The sequence below is a fragment of the Bombus vosnesenskii genome, unplaced genomic scaffold (genome assembly GCF_011952255.1).
Source record: "Bombus vosnesenskii isolate JDL3184/JDL3185 unplaced genomic scaffold, Bvos_JDL3184-5_v1.1 scf7180000014986, whole genome shotgun sequence".
NCBI lineage: Eukaryota > Metazoa > Arthropoda > Insecta > Hymenoptera > Apidae > Bombus > Bombus vosnesenskii.
Genome location: NW_022883757.1, coordinates 7,986 through 29,458, shown reverse-complemented (window position 1 = coordinate 29,458; position 21,473 = coordinate 7,986). Strand labels below are relative to the sequence as shown.

The following is a 21,473-nucleotide window of genomic DNA, read 5'->3' as shown; positions in this document are numbered from 1 at the left end:
TTCGTCTTGCCGCATTTCTGTATCTACTTTAAACACCTCCGGGTGTCTATTACAATCTTTTTCCTCTACTTTACGAATAGAAGCATTTCCGTCCTTTATGTTTAATTCGACGGTATTGAGGAAGTATGTACCAATTATGAACGAGTGTTGCATCAAGGTATCTGAAACTACATGTATCGTTACAACGTACGACTCATCATCTATCACAATATTCGTCGAAAATTCTTCGAGTGTACAATTTCTTCCGGACCCGTTACCAATTTTCACATACTGATTCGCTCTCATTAAAGTTAGTTCGCTACCGGTATCGGTATTGTCGCATTTCGATACGATGTGTCCGTACTCTCTACACTTAAAGCACTTGGGTCCTCTCGACCTATTCGGGCACTCTGCACACTCATATTCTTCGTCGCCGCAATTGTAACATCTCGTCTTCTTCATATCTCCAGATTGACTGGGCATCCTGCTCCTTTCAATTTTGGCTAGCTTCACAATCAATTTTGCTCTGCGATAATTCTGTTCCTCGTACATGATTAACCTCTTCCTCAATTCTTTAATGGATGTAGTAGACTTATTGTTTTCTTCATCTACTATTCCTTCTACAATATGCTCCACTTTCGCCTCCTCTTCCACATCAACATGGCTGGCTATTTCAAGCATGCGGTACATATTCAAGCATGCGGTACAATTTATATTCTAGAGAAAAATGGCGCGCCCGGGCGAATAGATGGCGTTAAACGCAATGATCCCAATTGAACTGAAAAGTCGTTATGTATTAAGGGACTTGTGTGTAGAGGATGGTTAATCGTGAGATTTATTAGACGAGATTGCCCGTTGTAGAAACCGTCAAGTATATTTTAAAATGATTAAATAAATAAGAACAGATAATGTTCGCAAAGACGCTCGTATTAACGGATTCGCTAAGACAGTATATAACCGCTCGCTTATAACTCGTTAGTAACTGATCAATACTCGGTAGATAGTCGGTAGAGTCATAGGACGTGGCGGATCGAGAGCGACTCATGTTGTTGTGCCTCGGAACACGGACATCGCCTTGACGCACGAAACATATCGATAGGTAAACTCCGGACAAAACAAAGTCACCGTTATGGGCAATCGTCGATCTAAGATGAATTCAAATTTTCCGACTCTCCCCCCCCCCTCCCCCAGTATAAATAAACGGACGTGATCGCGAGTTTGTATATACCGAGTACCTACGAATTATCGATCAATATCTGCGAGTTATTATCCGAGTCATCCGAGTTATAGTTATCGAGTTTTTCGCAAGCGACCATACCCTAGCTTCGCGAATACATTTGTACGAGTGTCTCTCGACGGTATTTATATTTATTCGTATTTATTTTATTTATTCTAAATATATTTGAGGCGTTGCAGCAGCAATTTCACGTATTCTCTAAATTATTGATCCTCACACGATCCACTACATGATCGATAACTCTTTACGATTGCGTCCGTTTAAACTGGTACAGTATAAACTGGTCGGAGGAGAATCGGAAAATTCAAATTCGTCTTCGTTCGACAGTTGCACGTAGCGACAACATAGTTTTGTCCGGAGTTTATTTATTGCTACATTATGTATGTCCTAACGATATTGATACTCCGAGGCAAAAAAACAACATAATTTGAATTGTCCTCTAGCTCATGCACCGCTACATGTACTTTCAAGGAGCAAAACTGGCACAGTCCCGCTTGTGACGCGAAACGGAGATTATCGTTTCCCTTCCTTTAACGCATTTTGCCATTGAAAGACACGAATTTCTGTGACTTGTTTTATCTCTGTTATAAAAGTTGATATTTACAATTTTGTAGTTTTTATGCAAACGTAAAAGGTAAGTAAATATTAATAAATATTATAATAATATAATATAGTACTGTATAATAATATTAATAAATGCTTCGCTATTTACTTGTTTTATTTCCATTAAAGTATATTGTATTTTTCATTAGAGTACTTTCACTTTTATTTGGTGTAATAATAAACATATACGTTAATATTCATTGACATTAGCGTAATTGTAAGCTTCACTGTAAATTTAATAAAATTGATAAGAACGGTATTGTTAACAGTGTATATATTTGTAATTAAACTAGATTTTATTCTCAACGTTACTTCATTATTTTATTATTGTTTCATATAAATATTTTTTTTGAAAAATAATTTACATATGCTTCTAAGTTAAGTGTTTGTATTAATTGTTACATATGTCATAATTTCAACCACAATATTAAATTATGGTATGTATTATTAAAAAGTATAGTTTAATGTATATATTAAATACTTATGTAGTATCGTTGAGCTGTGCTCAGCGCTGTAGAGGTCGCTGTTGGGTACGGCCGCTCTTTTCCTCATTTTTTGTACCGTGGAAGAAAAATCGGACTCCTACGTTCGTAACCTAAGGCGCTAACCACTTCGTCGTCCGACACTAGTTAGTGTCGAGTGGTGCTATTTAACTATCGAGTGCCACCACAGGCCCTTCTTTCTACGATACTACACTTATAAAGAATTTATTTGTAGATATATCGATTGTAGGAATATCGGTACTGCATCAAAGAATCGGATGAAAGCACTAATTACCAAAGATATATTGAATATACGTTGCTTGGGTGTTAAAAAATCTGTTAACGACCATTTTGGAGATACTTTGCTCGAACACCACAACCTGGCCCTTCAACTTCAACTACGCCGAAAGTTTTGAAGAGCCGAGCAAAAAGAGAGGGTTGAAAGAAAGCTGCAATTAATATTAAAAAACAACAGTCAATGTCACTTGTTGCAAAATTACGAAGGCCATTAATTCGTGACGATGACAGTAATGTAAATGTTTGTATCATATTATGATGAAATTTAATATCTTTAATCTTACCCCAAATCTCATGTTACTGATCAATACTAACCTTTATATATAGTATCTAATAATGATACTTAAAAGATATCGGTTAATTAATATGTTGAAATCTAATCGTTTAATGTATGTACATTGTGCATATAAATTCTATTATACCGTAATTAAATATATCCTACATTTTTAGAGGAAACGTGAAAACCGATCTTAAAAAAAGGAAAAGTGCTAGAAGTAGCTCAGAAGAAGAAATAACACAAAGCCCTACAAAACATAGTAAATGAGAAAAGTGTTTTGAGCGAAACAATTTCAAGGAAGATCGCGGGTACTTCACAGACACATTCACTATAAGAGAAGATGCAATACAGCCAGAAAAGTGTTCAATGACAACAAGAAATAGTAATAGAAAGAGAACTTTTTCACAGAGTGAAAACACGAAGATGCATCAGCTAAAAGAAGAAGATGAGTCATTCCCTGAAGTGAAAAAGTTTCAAGCAAATATTCAGAAACAAGAAATTAAAAAGCGGCAAAACAGATCTATGACATTGTGTTTCGATCGCGGAGAGACGCGATCGCTAGGAAGCACGCCAACGGGAGTCGTAAATTCCCGTCACGATTAGATAATCGACGCCACGAAATGATCGATCCCCTATTTCGATTAGGATAATAGAGGTGGTTAATTGAATATGACACTGATGTAACAAGGTGTGAATGACAGTTTATTCCAACAACTTTGTGAAGAAGATAGTTACGCTGGTGCGTATGTATAAGATAAGTGACTGACTGATCTTCGGGTGTAGACCCGGTCGAAGGATGTTGTATGTTTGAAGGTTGAAGAATCAGTGATGTTCGGTGACGATGCTGTAGCGGAGGAAAGCTAAGGATGCGTGTGTCTAGCGCACGGGACCATCGAATTTGTTGTTAATTGGTTAAACGAAGGTTGGTGGACTAGAAAGGGTCTTAGCTGCTCTCGATAAAAAGTTGTTATTAGGAAGCATCGTACGTGGAAAAACCCAACTTTCCCTTGTCAAGCCGTGGTAGACAATAATCTTTAGAAATGATTCAGAAAACAGATGTTTGTTGGGTCTGAAGGACCTTAGCAAGCAAATTAGTGGGATTTATGACGGGTGCTTAAGGTTATTGAGGGTACGCCGTAAGAATAAGCGGACATCTGGGGCCTGTCTGACCCGCGGTGTATGGCCGGGTCCAGGTAGAGTGTTGCACGACGCAACATATTGAGTGAAGATGAAATACAACCATCTTCGGAGGAAGAGAGAATGCTCTATTCGATCCATTTGAACAGTCAGGCACGGACACTTCAAAACTTGTTCAACTAGGATAACTAGAACGAAAACACGAGAACAAAACACTAGAGCTATTGCATGAACAAAAGCTTTGAAAAATACAAACATTGCAGAGGAAGCGATTGCATATAAATCCGCTGCGTTAAATGTGCAGGTACACACCCCACTGACCAGTGCACTAAATCACCGGAAACCCCAACGAAGTGCATCCACTGTCAAGGTGACCATTCTGCTAACTACAAAGGCCGCTCAGCCTACAAAACCTTATGTATAAATAAGAATCCCAAGCTTAGAGCCAAAGAGACAACCAATCAAATACCCACTCTTCCGAAATTCACTACTACTTCAATCTCCTATACTACTCCCAAACAGTACAAGGAAATCAAAATAATCCAAATAACCACAGGGTCCATTCTCAAAATAATGTCTCCAATTCATAAAACACAGACAACGTCTCTAGTGTCACAGTGGCCCCGAGAATGCAGCAATAGGATAATCATATCTCACATACCTTAGCCATCGAAACAGTAACTAAGCAGTAACAGGATCCCTATGTGACCGGCATCCAACGATAACCCCTCCACAGGAGCCAACCCCTTGATATAAAAAAACCTCCCAAGTCAGTACTCGACATTCTATTCTGTTGTGTTATAACATTCTGTATCGTTACTTTGTCAGTTTCTAATAAATTTTGTAATAACGATCATAATTGAAATACGAATCTATTAAGGAAATTCGAGGATTTGGTAATACAAATAATTGACTATATTTCACACACAATAGCTATACATCTATATTACACTCTGAAGAACGTCTTGCACGCACGCTGGTCGCCAACCGACTATACAGAATCTTTTAACGGCAGTCTTTTGTCTCAACTAAGACCTGGACGCCCTCTGACCCTTACACACACACTCTCATGTACAGTGTAAATGTATCACTTCCCTAACAATTTTTATGATTAGATTTAAATTATTAATATTTGTATTTTTAGTAATATTAATTAGTTCTTTTATTTAATTATATAGAATTAGATATATAAATTTAAATAATAAATGTAATATCGTGATATAATGTGTTTACAAAGAGTGGACAATAGAGATGTTAATCAGACAGAAAAAGACGATTGTTGTTCAACCTGAACTATTCACGCCAAACGCACAGAAAACAGCGCAATCCACACTCTCTCGGCAACGCCACTCGCAACCTCTGTCTCCGCTCGACTCGCACACGGCTCCTCGACTCGCACTCTGCTTTTCGACTCGCACTCTGCTTTTCGACTTACTCTCTGGCCGTTGCCGCATTCCGTTGTCTTTTTCCTAGGCCCACCGCACACGTGTTCTGCAAGCGCTCGTGGCCAGGGTCACGTAGGTCTTTTCCACGAAACTATGCACTTGAAAAGACCGATGACACATTGATGGGCCCGACGGCGCCTCGGCTCTCGCGACATTGTTCATAGTTCGCCCGATATTTCTTAGGCCTTTCGTCCACGATACTACATAAATATTTAATTAATCGTTTTTATTATTTAATATTAATGTTTTTAATATCAATAATTTTTTAAATTTTGAGACCTAATATATTAACTTTATTATTAGGATGAGATGGTCTGGGTTTAATTTCTTATTGTTTAATTATTTATTATCAAAAATTTTTATCATTTAATTCAGGAATAATTATAGTAATTTTAAATCGTTTAGGTGATTCTAGTTTATTAATAATTATTTCTTTTTTAGTAATTTTTGGTACATGAAATTTAATTTTATATAAAATAGATTTATTAATTTTATTAATGTTCTTTTTAATAGTATTTACAAAAAGTGCACAATTAATATTTATGATGTGATTACCAGCTGCAATAATTACTCCTACTTCTGTGTCTTCATTAGTTCATTCATCAACTTTAGTTACTGCTGGAATTTATTTATTAATCAATTATGAGATAATAATTGATTTTAAATATAAAAGATTTATTTTAATAATTTCAAGAATAACAATATTAGTTTCAGGAGTTATAGCTAATTTTGAAATAGATTTTAAAAAGATTATTGCTTTATCAACATTAAGTCAATTAGGTCTTATAATAAGAATTTATTCTTTAGGAATAACAGATTTAACATTTTTACATTTATTTATTCATGCATTTTTTAAATCTATAATATTTATGTGTGTTGGAAGATTTATTCATTATATCAATGGTATTCAGAATTTTCGTTTTTATTCTGGTATATTTTATTTATATCCAATAAAAGGATTATTAATAATATTTTCATTATTAATATTATGTGGATTTCCGTTTTTAGTAGGATTTTATTCTAAAGATTTAATTGTTGAATATTATTTTTTAAATATGAAAAGAATTTTTAATACAATAAATTTAATTTTTGGAACAATTTTTACAGTATCATATTCTTTTCGTACAATATTTATAATAATGGGAAATAATTATATAATAAATTTAATTTATTTAAATGAAGATTGTATTATAGCTGGAATTATATCAGTAATTTTAATAATTATATTAATTTTAAGAAAATTTATTTTTAATTTTTTCTTTTATCAATTAAATATTAATTTAATTTATAGTTATAAATATCTTGTATTTAAGATAATATTATTAGGATTAATATTTTTAGTATTAATATTAAATATTCATTTGAAAAAAATTAATATTTATCAAAAGATTTTTTATAATAGAATTTTTTTATAAGTTTATAATGAGTTATTTAACAAATAAAATAATTTATTATGAATTTTATTTTGAAAAATGTTTAGTTGAAACATTTACAGTAAAGATTATAGGATATGTTTGTGATTTATTAGAAATACATTTTAGATTAAAAATTTCTTATTTATTATTAATATATATTTATTTATTAATATTAATAATAATAATTTGATTATAAATATATTTATAATTAATTATTTAATTATTATTACTAATTTATATTTAAATTAAATAAAGAGAAAGATGAACTTGTTTAATTTAAATAGCTTATACATTTAGAGCATAATATTGAAAATATTAGGGAAATTTAAAAAAATTTTGAATATTAAAAAAAAAATATTTAAAAATATTAATATGTATGTCGGATTAGCACTGGGAGTAGGGTTGTGGGCGTCAAATGAATCTTCACGGGAATTAGCCATTGGTAGGGTACACGCAGGTGTAGTTTATTACAATAATAGAGTTATTACAGTTTTGACAATTGATCACGACAATTGGCACTCGCGACACTAGTGACGATGGTCTCAGGCCCGATAACGAATCCGCGGCCAACGGGATCACAAAAGAACGTGTCGGAGATGAAAGGAAAACCGGAGCCTTCCCTTTGCAATTTTGCAAGAGTCTTCTGGTGCTTTAGCCTGGATTTTGTCATAGCTGTAATTAAGCAATTGTTGTCATTTGTAATTGTTCGATATATGTGATGGCGAGGGTGGGTTCGAGGTGGCAGCTGGTCGCCGAGCGTAGCCGCGGTCACGGGATAAACGTTTTGCCTGACGAAGGTGTGGATCGGTTGTATTGTTCTCCCTAGAAATCACATAGAATTGTACTTTGGAGATGTCGATATAATGGGACACACGTTGTATTAGGAATCAGACTCCAGACAGAGGCTGCCTAGCAACGACGTTTGGATCTTTCTCGATGCTTCCAAAGAGTATACAACAAACTCTTGGCAGAGTCTGCCTAGCAGCGGCGATTGGAAGCTTCTCGATGCATCCAGCGAGCATATAACGAACAAAATGCAGTCGTACAGCGAAAAAGATTTTCATCAGATATTCATTCGTGTGATCGCCTTGGAAAATGATACATCGAGCAATTTACCGAGTGCCTCAGCAATCGTATTTTTTTTGTGTTTAAATTATTCTACGCATAGTAAAGAGTTATCCCGTTGACCGTGGATTCGTTTGGAATCATTAGTTAAACTTATCATTTGTTAATCTTATCATTCATTAAACTCAATATTCATAATATTTTGTAAAATCTTGTATATTCGCGTAAATATAATCTCTGTTTCATAAAACGATGGCTAATTCAAACGAAGAATCGTTACACGCCTTAAATTCTAATGTTAACCCGACATAGATATATATATATAATATTTTAAAATATTAATAAAAAATAATAATATTACTATAAATATTTAATTATCTATAAAATTAAATTATAAAATATTAATACTTAAATATTCTACCCTTTATTTTTAAATTGTTTAATATACAATTTTTTTTATTTTGAAAAAATGGAAATTACTATGATATAAATTGTATAATATATAATTTAAAAATTTTTTATTTATGATATATATATATTAAATTATAAAATATCAAAAATTGTAATTATATATTAATATAAATAAAAAATATTAATGATATTATAAAATTAAAAATATTAAAAATTTTAAGATTGTATTTTTAATATTAATAAAAAAATATTAATAATATTACTATAAATATTTTTTTATAATATTTAAATAAATATAATTATTAAATTATAAAAATATTAAAAATTTTTAAATTATATTTTATAGTTATATATAAATTATATAGTTCTAATAAAAAGATATTAATAATATTATTATAAATATTTTATTTATAATACTTATATAAATATAGTAATTATTATTATTATTAAATTATAAAAATATTAAAAATTTTAATTTAATATATATATATTATTTATTCATTAATACGTTCATGCTGTAATACACGAACGTATGCGTTACTCTGCTACTCACGATGCATCGTAACAAGTATGCATTTTTGTATGAAAAACCGTTTATTTTCATTTTATGTTCGTTTTTAAAGTCAGATGCGATACGAAATAACGTCAGTGTTGTTTTCTGGCTGCTCGCGAACATATGATATCTATTCCATTTTCAAATTGATTTTATCTACACGTTAAAGCGAGCTGTGGAATAAATCAAACTTAATTAAGAATTACCTCCCAAAGACATAAGATGACAACAAACACTTTCTTGACACACTGTATAACATTGAGGTATCCAGTTTTGCCACATACAATTTTGTCATTGTCACGTTTGAGTTTGTTCATTGTAAAGTCAAATTTGCACACCCCATCTGTGAAATAGTACGAAGAAATCATAGTGACTTGTATTCCTTATGATATCATGATGCCACATAATATATAATACAATACAATAATTCGCGAACAGATCACTCGTTAATTGCTTTTAAAAGAATTACCACGGAAGCTTCCTAACACGCTACCCGGGGGCCAGGGATTTATTTCGTCGATAAGTTAGGTTATTAAACTTATGTTCCTTCATTGAAGACATCGATGGACGCTGTGTTCCAGAAATCGCCAATCACACTTGGCGAAGCATAATAGTAATTTACAATAACAAATACTTAAGAATGCCTAATTTTGTTAAACATACGGTTCAATTTACAATTATGTAAATATTACTTCTTGAGAGTAACTTCTTAATCAATTTTAACAAATTTTGTAAAATCATGTAATAAATCTTGTTATTTATCATACGCGTGTATTAAGCCAATTGCCAACCGAACATGTTCAAACTGTATTTTTTTCAAAACGGGACCTTAAGCTAAAAAGCTTTATTTCACATATTCGACTTCTTCTTGTATGTGGTATCAGCACCTAGTCGGATGCCCGCGTTATGCAGGACACCCTGATGGCGTTGAACGCAACGATTCAAATTGAACTGAAAAGTCGTTATGTTTTCAGAGGACTTGTGTGTAGAGGATGGTTGATCGTGAGATTTATTAGACAAGATTGCTCGTTGTTGAAACCTTCACGTATATTTTCAAATGATTAAATAAATAATTATAGATAATGTTCGCAAAGACGGTAGATACTCGTAGATACTGATCCATAACTCTCGTGAACTCTTTACGATTGCGTCCGTTTAAACTGGTATAGTATAAACAGATCGGGGGAGAGTCGGGGAATTCAAATTCGTCTTTGTTCGACGGTTCGACGGTTCGACGGTAACGTAACGGCGACATTGTTTTGCCCGGAGTTTATTAATATATTATGTATGTCCTCACGATCTTGATACTCCGAAGCAAAAAAACAACAACATGATTTGAAATGTTCTCTAGCTCATGTACTGCTACGTGTACTTTCAAGGAGCAAAACTGACACAGAGACGGAGATTATCGTTTCACTTCCTTTAACGCATTTTTGTCATTGAAAGACACTAATTTCTGTGACTTGCTTTATCTTTGTTATAAATCTCTCTTTATATTTAAAATTTTATAGTTTTTGTGCAAACGTAAAAGGTAAGTAAATATTAATAAATATTATAATAATATAATATAATGCTATATAATAATATTAATAAATACTTTGCTATTTACTTATTTTATTTCCATTAAGGTATATTGTATTTTTCATTGCATTACTTTCATTTTTATTTAGTGTAATAATAAACGCATACGTTAATATTCATTGGCATTAGTGTAATTGTAAGCTTCACTGTAAATTTAATAAAATTTATAAGAACGGAATTGTTAAAAGGGTGTATATGTGTAATTAAACTAGATTCTATTCTCAATGTTACTTCATTATTTTATTATTGTTTCATATATATATATATATATTTTTTTTAATTTACATGTGCTTCTAAGTTAATAGAACTAAACACATGTGTATGTATTAATTGCTATATACGTTATAATTTCAACCATAATATTAAATTATGGTATGTATTATTAAAAAGTATAGTTTAATGTATATATTAAATATATATCATTTATTCGTAGATTTTAAATATGGATACTGGATCAAAGAAGGAGATTAAAGAAATGATTACCAAAGATATATCGAATATACATAATTATTCCTTGGATGTTAAAAAATATATTAACAACCAGCTTGAAGACACTGGATTATTTACATGGTTTAATTGCTGAAATACCACAATCAGTCCCTGGCCCTTCAACTACAAAGAGGCCGAAAGTTTTGAAGAAAAAAGGTTATCGCCGTAAAGAGACTATCCCAGAAAATGATATTATCAATACTGATAATACAATAACAGATTCAGCAGTACATGATAAAACATAAAATAAAGATGTAAAAACTGGGGATGTGCTGGAAACAACAATTGACCGAACAAAAAGAAAGGCTGCAATAAAAGCTGCAATTAATATTAAAAAGCAGCAGTCAATGTCACTTGTTACAAAATTACGAAGGCTAACTCTTGATGATGACAGTAATGTAAATGTTTGTGTCATATTATGATGAAATTTAATACTTTTAATCTTACCCCATATCTTATGTTACTAATCAATACTAACCCTTATATGTAGTACCCAATAATGTTTGATATCGCTTAATTAATACGTCAAAATCTAATTGCTTATACAATTGTATGTACATTGTGTATATAAATAATACTATAACGTTGTTAAATATATTCTAAATTTTTAGAGGAAACGTGGAGGCCGACCTAAAAAAAAAAGGAAAGTGCTAGAAGTAGTTGAGATGAAAAAAACACAAAAGGTCCTACAAAACATAGTAAAACAAAAAAGAATGTTTTAAGCGAAACAATTTCAAAAGAAGATGCAATACAGCCAGAAAGGATTGAACCATTAAAGCCTTCAATGACAACAAGAGATAGTAATATAAAGAGAACTTTTTCACGGAGTGAAAACACGAAGGGTAAATATTCTAATATTATTGATGATACAGTAATTCCATCAGCAAGAAATGATATTGAAGATCCTTCAATGTGCGAGGATGCACTTGAGAAATTTACTCCTCTTATGAATTCCACGATGGACATCAATTCTACTTATACGCAGAAGATGATGAACGCTACCGCAATTGTAGAACCTTTATCACCAATAAAATCAAACGAAACGGTAGTAATTAATAAAAACTTGGCTAGTAGTATAGGAAAAAATAATGAACCTAAATTTACATCACGGTCGCCAATAACTCTGCAGGAGGAGGTTCAGCAGCTGAATCAAGCGATTGGACTCACCGAGTTCGAAGAATTATTCGCAGAAGATGAGCCATCCCGTGAAAGGGAAATGTCTAATAGAAACATGACGAAACAGGACATTCAAAATGAAATGAAGAGAAATGTGCCCGTAAGAAGGAGAATCGAGGCCTTTGAAAAAGAAAAAATTTCAGAAAAAGCCATTGTTCAAAAACTGGCACGAAGATCTGTCGAAAAAGCAAAAAAAATCTTATTAGCGAAACAAAAGAAGGAGACTCAGATGATGACATCGCAGGTAACATTACAAACAGTATCAAAGTATTCTTCTGTTATAAAAACACAAGCTATTATTCATTCGATATTTTATCCAAAATATAGCTCCAAACAGTAAGGTCCACTTCTGTTTTGCACAGTAAACCTGACGACGACACATCGGACGATGAAGCCAGACCAAGGCGTACAATTCCACATTAGGCGCAATGTAAGTGTTGTTTTACTTAATGAGTTAATAAACATTATAATGCATGGAGTACCCGAATTTTTATCAATTTCAGCGTACATACGCGAAAATGAACTTGCAATGCAACGATAAATTCCGAAGAAAGCAGTCTATAAATTCTTTGATAGAAGAATGTGCACACCAGATTTAACTGAAATGTTTGAAAATATAGATAGGAGTAGATTACAACGCACGTCCAGTGCAATATGGAAGACACCACCGCGTTATTCCATGATGGAAAACGAATAGAAGTTATAATTTGTTAAACTGAATGTTGTTGATTTCAAATTGTGCCTTAGAGCAGGAATACTTGACATACCTTGCGTGTAATATAAAAATGATGTTACATTGCAACTATCGTTAAAAGATGTATGTGTTCTTAAAATATACCAATGAACGTAAGACTATTTCACTTTTTATATTTTAGAATGATCATAGGCATATATTACTTTTATTATACTAATCAAATTTTACCATTTTTTCTTATTTATATGTATCTTCTTAAGAATTAATAAATAAACCAATTAATAAATAATTGTTTTGGTACGACTTTTTAATGAGAAGTAAATTTCATTAGATTTGCCTTATTATCACTGTCGTGTAATAATTCGCGAGATACGCGTGATATAATTCGCACGATTAAATAGCACTGGTGATTTCGTCTCTTCGTGTAACGAGGAGGGTCTGGTAAATGGGTCGACCGTGGATGTTCAATCTTGTAAGAGAACAAACGGCGGCACCGTATCGTCGAGCATTTTTCTTTCGGTCAACAGCCATCCATTTTATATTTAGCACATTCGGTTGCGACGCTAAATTTTCGTTACACCACCAGTTGTTTCGTCTGAAATTCGCGTGACGTAAGTGCATTACACTCTCGCACCCGTCAGCCATTCCTGCGACCACTTCGCGTGCGTTAACTCGATAATATTTCGTCTCTGTTACCTTGTCGCCGTTGCTGCTTGACACATCTCGCTTGCTGGACGACTGATCGATGAAAATTAAAACGGGACGCTGATTTACCGTATCGTTATTTTTGTGTCAGGTATTCTCTTTTTGCCGTTTCGGCGAATTATTTTCATTTCGAACTTTTTTAGTCTTATTGTTACGTCGATTCTTATATTTCAAGATCTAGTCTTGTACGTACGCTGGGGAGCGCTTTTATTTATTGATTCAACAAAGAATATCGTTGTAGGTGTCATACATGCGAGTAAAAGTAACGAAGTACGAGCAGTTTCACTGTAACATACTTCCTGATAATTTCTCGTTATTTATACCATAAGAAAGTATCAAAGAGGAACTCTTATCTCGAACGTGGATCTATTTGTCGATAATGCATGCGTGTAATACTCGAGTGTCGTTCATACAGCGTAAATATACGTGCAGATACGTAAACCTTTTATGATTTTTGTATCAAAGGCAGACCTGTTATAATACTCGCAAGTGAAATGTAATTCTACGAAAGAAAATGGAGCAAAAGAGTTTCGTTGGTAATATATTCTTCCTTTTTCATCTCAAGTTTCCTCTTTGTTGTGCTTCTGTTACATTATAATCCTGTTAGATTTACGCGCGCAAAATTTTACTTTGTTGCACTATATCTCATCATCGCCATCTGCCGAACACCTGTGAGAAACGCGGTTTACTTTGTCTCAAAGCGAGCAAACGTCTAATTTCACAAATTGGAAAACCATCACGAACATTTGTCCTTCGCGCCATCAAAATTCTATCTTCTGAGATATTTTTCGCGTTTCCGAGGTCATCGCCACTCTCCTTAACTTTGCCTTACGATGTATAATATCTCGATGTTACGGTAGTTAGAAATTTGTATTAATTTGGAGAACCTTGCAAAAGTACGCAAATCTGCTACGATAGTCGGATAGAGAGTATCGGCAGAGATCTGTTCCTTTATCGTGAAACTCTCTCGGACAACTTAGATGCTACCAGATATCGATTCTCGCATCCAACCATTTCGTAATAAACGTAGATCATCCACGAAATTTCTCAATTGTCATCCGTTAATTTCGCGCAACTTTTGCTTTATTTTAGCTACGTGGGAACCTATTAGTGCGCAAATGTTACCCCGAAAATGTTACTCCTCTGTGCCAAATACCGTTCACGTGTATAATCAAAGTTGCATAAAGCCGCGTACAATTGCATCAGGAAATTTCTAATAATTTGCTCGTCTCGCAGGACGAAAACAGGCTCACGAAGGATCCCTCTGTCCTGGCTATCGAATGTACCGCAAGCACGTAGTTTCAAGTGTCCGTTCTCTAGAAAATTCGAAACAATTTATGGTCGATGGTCGAGTGAACGATGCAACGGTCGAGTCGGAAAGATGAGAAAGACAAATCGTCATAGTTCGAACAGACCGGGAAGCAGAAACGCACTTCCATGATCATTTGTATCGTTGCTCGATCTGTTGCTGCTCAATGACCGACCAAGCTGTTGATTTTTCTTTTTCTGCGATGCTACTATACTCTACACTCTATGCTTTATACCGTTCTTTTGCCCGCTATTTACCTTGTACGCGAACTTTTTATCGCTAGTGGATTGCAAAAATCCTTTTTTATCACGAATTTTACGTGACAATGCATAGGTCAAGGTGGACGTAAGACAAAGGAAGGTGTAGATAAATAAGACAGGGTGTATTTAAAAATAATAAGTTATTTATTACAGTTTATTTAATATGTATACAGGCTATTCGTATTATAGCAGCGATAGCTAGTGTTAAATTAACAATGACAGTTTCTATCGTAGTTAATATTATATTGGTTATTGGCCATGACGAAGGCGAATTTTGATAGCCCTGGTCGAGGTCGGTGGTCTGGATCTATAACAAATAATACTATATTAATATAGCAAAGAAATGTCGTAAATATCGATATCATTTGCAAGGCGATTCTTTTTGGGCATAGTGAAATTATGTTGATCAGTTTGTGGATATTAGGTTGAAATTAGATAATAAAGTTATAGATTTATCCGTTTTAAGGGATTGTTCAGGCGCCGTTAATTCACTGGATATGTCGCCCTGAAGCAGGATGTTTAAATTTTAGATCATATATTGTACTGATAGGAAGTATTTTATCGATACAATTATGAGTTCATTTGATTAAAATATCTAACGTAGTGTCTAGTCACCAAACGAATTAGTAGATCAGCCGTGAACAATGGCAGCAATTTGTATAATAACAAAGGATAAGCCAAATATAGCAGAATGACTCATCGGCTAGCGGGAGGTTGTGTCTAATTATCAAGAGCGAAAGAAATATGAAAGATCCTAGTTTGTAGGACTTATTGACAATCAATGTCAACAATTTTTTCGTTTGGTCCATAGAATGTTTTGAGTGGGCTGTATTTCGACACACGACAAAATTGATAACGTAAATAAATCTTATATATTTGTTTCAAGAAATGATAGCTTGTTTGTGAGCGGTATCTTTAGACAGGTTGTTGAAAACTGGATGTTAATTCGGATTTTATATTTTCAATAACTTCGCATGAGTATTTTAGTCAAATCTAGTACGAATCGAACAGGTGAAAACAATCTATACGGCGTTCGTGCTGAGGTGGTATGGTGATAGGTGCGTAAGGAACTACTCTTGGTGTTTTTAACGAACAATAGTTTATTTAGAACTAATCAACAATCAGAGTTAACAATTAACAATTAACAATTACACTTAACAGACAACTGGTAACAACTAACAAATAACGATAGACACTGAGAGATCATTCGACGCGTTGCTATGCAAATAGTACCGAGGAGTTACACATTTAATGGCGCAAGACAGACTGACTCTGCTTTTGTTTCGGATCGCGCAGATTCTTCCCTTCGTAGCCCATCGATATCCCCCACTAGCGTGCATTCATTAGATGTGCCGCCAGTGCTGGCACGTGTATGCTCTTCCGAGAATTCGGCGGAAAGAGTGTGAAGATATCGATGGTACATTGGGCACGTCGGTGTTGCGCTTTGGCGGCGTCGCGCTTTGCATCCGGAGCCGTTGAAAAGTTCCGTGGCCCGTGCCGCCACAGTGCTTGGCAGGTTTTTATTTTGTTTACCTAGTGGATCGGTATGATAGAGTTCGAGACATGTGGAAAGTACGGCTTCCAGGCAAGCAGGGGCTGATTCAGCGCATTAAAATAAGAAGAAAATTTCGTATAAACGTTTTCGAGTAGACGCTTGCTTTGTCACAGTACTTTCTTACCTATCTTTAGAGAAATTACTCGAATCGACCAGTTCCAGTTTCTACGGAAACAAGAATGCGTCGCTTCATAGATCGTCCATCTTGTTCGAACAGCTTACACGAATTTGTCGAAAATTTTGATCGTCACGTCAACTAACGTTTTACAAGTAAGAGATTTTAAACGTCCCCGTATTTAATAATCGAACGGATTCGGATCCGAAGAGCGTATTGGTCCGGAAATAAGGCCGGCACGATTTATCTATTTTCCAAGAAATCGTTCATCTGTGTAATGTTTAGCATCGCAAAATAAGCTATAAGCGGAACGTAAGGTCATATTAGGCATATTATGTTATATAAAATTTTCTTCTTATTTCAGTATTCAGAATCAACCTCTGCCATATTTTCCACGTGTTCTGATTCACCTTGTATAATATATAAGAATGATAATTGCAAATATATTTGTATAATAACTCTATGATAAGCGCTTAATAATACATACAGTGAACTTGTACAGAGTAACGTTTGCTGACTGTCGGAGGCACATTGTTGCTGTCTATGCAAAGACAAGTGCCCATTTCTTGTCGAAGAACTCCAGTCAATTCTAGCGTTTCACCCACATAAGTTTTCAACGCTGAAACATGAAAATATATAGTCGTTATTTTTTTAGCTTTGCCTCTATTTGATCTTCATCTTATCTGCTTACGCGCTTAATAATAGAACTAGGTTTGGTCTACGTAAAAAGTAACTTCTTTTTATTAAGACTCATATTTATTAAGATTTAATAAGATACAATTTATTAAGATACATGTAACGAAAGGCAGGAAGTAGTAACATTTTACGTGAATTTGCATGGATCGAATATGCTGATGTGCTTACGAATAAGAGAGTATTGATCGATAATTATTAAAGCCAATTGTTTGTGACATGGAAATAAGCAAAAGTCATTTTTAAGTTTAAAGATCTTTAGTTTAGTATTGAAATGTGTTTAATGTATTTTAGCAAAAGTAGATAAAATAGGAATATTAAAAAGTTGTGTTTTGAAGACAAAATTTGACAAAAATGATGCATATACAAATGCTATCTGTGGTCATTAATATATTTTTTCGTTATCGACAGAACATTTTCCCTTGATTTTATTGACATATTGGATTAATCACTTCTTTAAGTTACTCCTTGTTGAAACAACATCAAAATCGTATATTGTTTCATGCTAAAAAATCTACTAAATCCATTGACAGTGAAACGATATTTCGTATACGGTTCTTACAAGAATTATTATTATTTAAGACTTAGGAAAACGTATATACAGTAGCCACGCACACTGTGCGTATTTCTGGCGCGCGTTTCCGTTCAGTGACAGTACTTCGGCTGACTGGATTGCCGAAGCGAAAGGGTTAAAAAAATACGATAAAATCACATGTAGCTCTCTATTTGTCTAGTCGCTTTTGTAGCAATATCACTATGTCCTCTGACATACTTGAGGTTTCTTACAATTCACAAATTAAATGAACAACTGTGCAAGCGAAATCGCTGCTGTAGAATCCCCGCTTCTGTAGAATCAGTCGTATGGATTTCAAAATTTAGTGTGTCGCCGGGATTAGCGTTATCCAAAGTACGCCACAGGAATAGAACATAATGATATTTCTCAAAATTTGTTATTGCTGGTATGATATTGCTGAAATACAAGGCTGCAGTTTCTTAATGTCGTCAAAACATTCAGTTCTTTTTTGGTCAGTCACTTTTCGCGTGTGTCACGACCGGCATACTTCAAATCCGACGGACTGACGATAGAGATAAAGATGTGGCGGCACCCGGCGACAATGTATATCGCTGATGTGCCTAATGAACCATCAACATCCCAACGGTCCTTCCACCGAAGGTTCTAGAAGAAAGAGCACGTGGCAACGATCGCGGACGCCTAGCAAATGCATGGACGGTGGGGATGTTGAGGGATGACAAAAGAAAGTAATCGGATCCGATCGAAAGTAAAATCATAAGAGTCAGTCTTAGAAAGTCACGCCTAGAGTTCGGAAGTAGATTGTAAAGTGTATTGATGTTAGAAAAAAAATAAAGTTTTCTTTTTTTATTTTTTACCTCAAATTCCTTTTTTATTTTGTTATTTTACGTGACACGTGCTTTGTATTGCTCTGTCGAATTTGAAAGTTTCTATTACGAAAGCGGATGGTGCGAAAGACGCAAGTTTCTAGTATTTTAGAGATGTCTGAACGTCAGCTGCGTGATTATGTAACAAAAAATGGAGATATCCATTGAAATATTTTAACACGCAAGAGATTTCATGTTAAGACAATACACGCAAAGTAAATACACACGAATATAATAGTATATCCCTTTCGATGTCATTCGATTTTTGTGTCATTCATTTTTTCCCCGATATATTTGAGCGATTCGAGATAAACAGGATACACTTCTGAACAATTCCTCTCAAAAGTGGCAGGAATTAATATTTTTTTCTACTGAAAACAAATAACTCTGGAAATATTGAAAATGTAAAAGAATAGGAAGCTTAAAATCCGTTCACTTGTCGATGCAATGAGCAGAACAATACATATTTGCGATAATAAGAAGAATATCTCTAATGATACTGTAGTATCGGGGAGAAGGGCCCAAGAAACGTCGAGCTAACTACAGACAATGTCGCGAGAGCCGAGGCGCTGTCGGCTCCATCAATGCATTACCGGGTCCTTCAAGTAAATAGCCTTGCCGAAAAGACCTACGTGACCCTGGCTACGAGCGTCTGCAGAACACGTGTGCGGTGGGCCTAGCAAAAGACAATAGAGTGCTACAACGGCCAGAGAGTCAGTCGAGAAGCAGAGTGCGAGTTGAGCGGATATGGAGTGTGAGTCGGCGTGCGACGATATTGTAGTCGGTCCTTTTGTTATTGAATATCACTTATTAAAATACACTAAACTTTGAACTCTACCATCATCACTTGTCCTTACTCTAGGAAACCAACAGTTACTACTTTTACTTTTAATACATCAAAAGGCAAATACTATAAAAAGATTCGACGCGCTCTTTGAATACAGCTGCTATCAAGATGTATAAACATTAGTACACATAATTAGCCTAGATCGTGTCGAAGTAGTAAGTACGTATGTACTTTTGACGAATTTTTAAATTCAAAATTCTTTTGAAATCACGTTTAAAATACAGTTATTCTTAGAATATGATTTAAAATATAATCTTCTTTTTACTTTTTGCGTAATTTATTACGTAAATCATTACTGAAGAAAGTTACTTTCCAGTTGTGTTACAAAGTAATCCACTTTGTACACAGGTATGTAATAAATTGCCAGAAACTCTGATGAGAACGAACTTTTTATTAAAAAAAGTGACATCTTTCATGTATGATTTCCTCTTCAATCTAATATTTGCTTGGTAGTAGTATATGAAATATTTTTGAGCTAAAAGTAAGTAATAAATATTCGGTAGGTTTATATGCGGAATGCATAAATAATTGTTATGAGTATTGAAAGTATTACATTTTTCTGTCTAAATCGTTTCGGTTCAATTTGGAAAATCTTATTCTGCGTGTGCAATTAATACCAGCAGCATGTCAACTCTAAAGTTTCATATCACGAAAAGAGTTTATGCAAAAGACGAATAAGAGTTAAGTTTGACATCGAGTAAAGAAAACCCAATTTGAAATTGATCTAACAGTGTTTTTCTAAATTATTTCTAGGTATTGTTCAATTTGTTCTTTTCTCAATATTGTTGGAATTAATTAACGCAGCGTCATATTTACGCTAATATCTGCTTGTTAAGCATAATTTTAATATATAATAACATGATCTATAACTCTTTACAATTTATATTTTATCATGGCATATGTTTTAGAATATTCTCCGGCTTCTTGTAATTTTTATTCATACCTATTCCACGTGTATCATGTTCTCTTTATTAACTTGAAACGTTTTACACGCACAGGTGTACGCGAGTACTATCAATTACACGTACATACAGAACTTCCTCAAGCTAATATTATCAACTCTAGAGCTATTAATAAATATTCATAAAGGGGATACTTCTTCACGACATGTAGTTTAATATTTTATTAACACATTGACTGCCACGCGTGTTTTCAAAAAAATCTGCGTCAGGCCACGCGTACAGCAGTACCAAGCGTTCTCTGCTAGGTGCTCCTATCGATATTTTAGTAATGCGAATCGCTCAAGTGGTGGTCTCAAGAATGATCTTTCGTTTCGCTTGTTCGCTACATTAAAACCGCTAGCTGTTGTCGAATATAACGAAGGAAAGTGTGGTATAGATTATTCCGATCAAATGGTTTCTTATGCCACCACAATTAGAAAAGGAATCAAATGGTACAGAAAACTTGGCATTCAATTCCTTCTGGGAATTTCTGTTGTAAACGCTTTGACGGTTTACAAAATTGCAACAAGGAAAAATATAAATATTGGAATATTGTTATTCTATAAATTTATTATTATTATGTTATTTTTATTTATTATTATATTTTTTTATTATTATTATATTATATTATTATTATTATTTATTATTTATTATTATATACTGTTATTTTATAAATTCAGAAAGATAGTTATATCCACTGTATATACTACGTACATATATGTATAAAATATATGATTTTTTAGGAATATCTCTCTACTTTAAACTGTTACTAGCAAAGATACTTTGCAAGTAGCATTCTTATATGTTGG

The 21,473-nt window shown here is 33.7% G+C and overlaps 1 pseudogene; it reads left to right on the top strand.

Moving 5' to 3' along the window:
* The first annotated feature begins 1,765 nt into the window (after nucleotides 1-1,765).
* On the top strand, nucleotides 1,766-13,030 carry LOC117240842 (annotated as a pseudogene).
* Nucleotides 13,031-21,473: the final 8,443 nt, after the last annotated feature.